Source organism: Bidens hawaiensis, unplaced genomic scaffold, assembly GCF_021521415.1.
Source record: "Bidens hawaiensis isolate Kalapana, Puna unplaced genomic scaffold, B.hawaiensis_p1.1 tig00001269_1, whole genome shotgun sequence".
NCBI lineage: Eukaryota > Viridiplantae > Streptophyta > Magnoliopsida > Asterales > Asteraceae > Bidens > Bidens hawaiensis.
The window spans coordinates 4,154,793-4,159,231 of NW_027491072.1; the positions used below are offsets into that span (position 1 = coordinate 4,154,793).

Consider the following 4,439-nt stretch of genomic DNA (forward strand, 5'->3'; position numbering starts at 1 on the left):
AAGATATAAAACACATAAATGAAAATCGATTCTGCAGCGATGACACTTTGGTATAGTAACAATGAAGGCTTTGATCAATCTGACGCCTAGTTTGAACCCCCGTGTTCAAGTCACCAATTATATTCTCTTCCGGATGGTGTGACACGATTCTAAGAGTGACTTCAGTAGACACAATCACATCCTGCTGGAGATTAGTCAAATTTTCTTCAACAATCACTTCAGTGGAACAAGGATAGATTGCTTCACTAATTTCCTCAGATTTTTCACCATCGTCGTCAAAGACTGGAGTAGTCTCAGGTATAGCATTATTAATGGTTTCAGGAACATCTTGAGGATCTTGAAAGAAAGAGGTTTCAGGTGAAGTTGGATTGTCAACTAAATCTTCACTAAGTTGTCGTTGAAATAACATGGATACAGCTTCTTCAAAAATAACTTCCTCTAGCAGATGAAAGCTTTTCCAGAGGTTGTGATAGTCAAACAACCAAGTATCACCTGGTCTTTGAGTTGGAGTAGAATACCTCTGGAAATCAACATGTTGCACTTGTACAGTCTGATGTAGACTTGGTAGACACACTCGTCGCAAAAGACTAGCATACCCAACAAAGAAACCCTCCACGGACTTGGATCCGAATTTTCCATCTGGATCAAGAGCAGTACAGGAATACCTGAATGGTTCAAGCCACTTCAAGTTAGGTTTACTCCAGTTAAGTAGCTTGAAGAAAGTCTTTCCGTGTCTTTTGACTGGGAGAACGCGATTAAGAGTGTAACATGCTAACGCCACAGTTTCGGTTCAAAAGCTAACTGATAACTTTGAATCAGCAAGCCTGATGCGAGCAGTCTCAATCAATGTCAGCGAACTCAAAATTTAATAAAAAAACGTAAAAACACAAAAATGTTTCCATCGTCTTTCTCGCTATAAAAAAAATGTTAAAGAAAAAAGATCATTATGTTTAGTGTTCGTTTTCGTCATCGATTGTATCTTTTTTTCTTGATATCGTGTTGTATTACTCAAAATTATATTATACTTTGTTCGGCATTGTAATATATTTTACGATCTATTGTGTGTTTTTATTTATTATTGTGTTTGTTTATTTTCTTCATTGTGTCATTTTTTTAACGAGAATGACATGAAAACATTTTAGTTTTTTAATTTTTTTGTTTTTATTTATATTTGAGTTATGATTTTTTTTATTTATTATTATTTTTTTTTGAATTTTTTGAAAAGTTTTTCTTTTGCCATAACACTTTTAATTTTTTTCTCCCTTTTTATTTTAATTTTTCCCATAACACACATACCCTGGGCGGTCAAAATAGTTAAGTTTCTCCCGCCAAAAATCTACAATGACCCAAATTGCAATTTACTCAAAAATAAAACATAAAGCTTGATTCAAAAATAAGGATGAATAAATAGCATTAAGGAAGTAAGTTCCAGAGTACATAATTGAAAACTTTAACCATAAGTTTGTTAAGTCAAGCGTTAACAATAAAAAAATTCAACCCGCCACAACCTTTTGAAACTTGTTTGGTCGATTTGCAGATGTATTGTCTCTTGAATTGCGATTATGCTTCCCGTACCCACCTCTGTTGTTCTTTCCTCCCCTAAACAATATTCAAACAATTTCAATTTGCATGCACGATCATGATTATTATTGTCTGTTATGGTAATGATATATATATATATATATATATATATATATATATATATATATATATATATAGGGTAAGGATCCTAAGAGAACCACCACAAATTGAGAACTTTGAGAACCATTTTGAACCACTAAAAAAAACATCTAAAAAATATTTAAAAAATTATAAAACAAAAAAAAACGAAAATTTTAAAAAAGTAAAAAAACCAAAATTCTTATATTTCATTCCGGTTTCATAAAAAAAAATCAAAACTTTTTTTTTCTTTTTAATTTGTATTATACCTATACATATATATATACTTTCATTTAATCTCTAGTTACGTAATGTACACATATGTACATTATCATTTACCTTAAATTATACATATGTGTATAGGAAAAAACATGTGTACATATTATACATATATGTATAATAAAAAAAACCGATTTTTTTTTCTTTTTAATTCGTATTATACATACACACATATGTATACTTTCATTTAATATCTAGTTACGTAATGTACACATATGTACATTATCATTTACCTTAAATTATACATATGTGTATAGGGAAAAAACATGTGCGTACATATATGTACATATTATACATATATGTACATGTATAATTTAGCTAAACCGAGATTTTTTTTTACGGTTTTTTTTTTAGAAACCGGGATGATAAATAAGAACTTTGGTTTTTTTACTTTTTTAATTTTTTTGTTTTATGATATTTTTTATTTTTGGGTTTTTTTGTGATTCAAAAATGGTTCTTATAGTCTTCAATTCCCAAAAAGTTCAAACATGATCCCGATCTTATGTATATATATAAACCACCTGCTCCAGTTGCCTTTATTTCCTCTAGATTTTTCTTGACCGCGAAGCATAGTCCAATACTCCTTTTCAGCTTCACCTGCTACTGGATCTAAAATAGCAACATAATTCTTAACAATCAGACCACCTTCCTCATAAAGCACAGCAGCAGCACGTGCTTTTTGTGCTCCTTCTGCTTCTTCAAACCGTAAGATCCCGATTCCTCCCCCATCTTGAAATCAATAAACTGAACAAAACAGTTGATAAATTATGTAAGACTTGAAAAAAAATATAAAAAAATCAAGCATATATGTTGGAGCTATACATACCTTAACCGTACCAAATTTCTGAAAAACACTCTTGAGATCCTCACGTAAAACAGCATCCTTATCATCCTTGTACATAGCAGTAGATTTTTATTTAGTCTCTGCTTCTTTCTCATTATCTTTGTTATCTTCTTCATTCGCTGGACTTGACTCTTTTTTAGCTTCCGCTTTTTCCTCATCATTCTCTGAAGTAGATTTGACATCAACAGTCTCTTCAGCCTTTTGGGTATCGGATATTATCTTTAGACGATGTGCTCTTCAACTTAAATGCAACAAGTAAGCCTTTTGGGTAGCTGTTAACAATATAACATGCAATAAAGATATTATTAACATCAAAATTAACTATGAAAGCACAAAAAGTATCTCACTGCTTACTCTTCTTCCTGAGAAGCATTTTTTACAATCACAGCGACTTCATCCTTTGCCCTCTGCTCATCATACTCTTTCCTAAATTGTTTTAAGTCAAATAAAAAAAATGAGTAATGCAAAAGTAAACCAAGTGCAATCACAGAAACAAAACAATATTCATGAAAACAACTTAAAAGATAATTCACTATAGAGGTTGCAATTTCAGTACATTAACATATAAGTAGATCAATTTAAAGCTTGCTTTTAAAAATGTGCAATGCGCTCCTAAGTGTTTTGATCCAAAAAAAACTATGTGCGATAACCAGGATTCTTTTCTAGTGGGTTCACCTAGAATTGGTGAAAGAAAATCAAATATTTAAAAATAATATGCATAAATAAACAGACATAAAAGACATAAAAAATAGAATTTTTAACACAGTCTACGCTAAACACAACAAATTAAAGCAGCAATATGACAACAAACAAAAACATTATAGGCCAGGCCTCTACAAACCAGAACTTCAAATAGGCAAACCTGCTTCATCCAGCACTAGGACTTACCTTTAAAAAGGAATAAAATACCACAAATCGCTGCTAGTGAGAGTCGAACCACATCCAAACCAAGTTCAAGGCCTCAACCATAGCACCAATCTTCATTTTATTTTATGGGTTCACTCCAATCTTTATTTATGAGTTCAATCAAATCTTTACATTTATTCTTTGCTAAAAAATAAAACTCCAATGGGTTTTCGGGAACCCGTTTGGGTGTATATGGGTCCTCCCCTGTGTGTTATGCGCTGTATGTTAGGCGTTCATTGTTAAAAAAATACTAAAAATATTAATAGATAATATTTTAAGTTGCTAACTTTTAAAGACTACAAAAAACAAAGGATTAAAATAAATAATTTCATAAAAAGCTATAGTATCACCAAAGAAGTTTTAACCTTTATGCATAATCAAAATAAATCGTTAATTCTATGTCTACAAGTAGTCTACGCAAAAGGTACAAGTAATCTATGCAGCAACTCACTTTAACTCGGAAATGCACACTTCGGTGCCTTATGTGATTTAGAGTGATCAGGGAATCACAGCTCATCACTACACCTGTAGTGATCTCATCAGCACATCCCCCATTATACATTCCTGATCATAGTTATCAAATGCGATAGGCGCACTCAACGCGCAGAGGCCTTGCCGATGGCCTAGGAAAAAGGCACAAAAAAAAGCAAGGGCCCAAGAAACAAAACGCACTTAATGAAAAACCCTTTTTTGATGTTTCTGGTTAAAAAAATCAACCCTTTTCAACCTTTTAAAGAACATAACTGTTTCT

At 31.9% G+C, this 4,439-nt stretch overlaps 1 pseudogene across 1 annotated transcript; it reads right to left on the reverse strand.

The window, feature by feature from the left end:
* Positions 1-1,371: 1,371 nt before the first annotated feature.
* LOC143569998 (la protein 1-like) lies at positions 1,372-3,766 on the reverse strand (annotated as a pseudogene). Its single transcript, XR_013141842.1, has 5 exons — positions 3,720-3,766; positions 3,137-3,208; positions 2,765-3,054; positions 2,460-2,682; positions 1,372-1,599 (listed from the first exon to the last, which is right to left on the reverse strand). The product of XR_013141842.1 is annotated as a la protein 1-like (transcript).
* Positions 3,767-4,439: the final 673 nt, after the last annotated feature.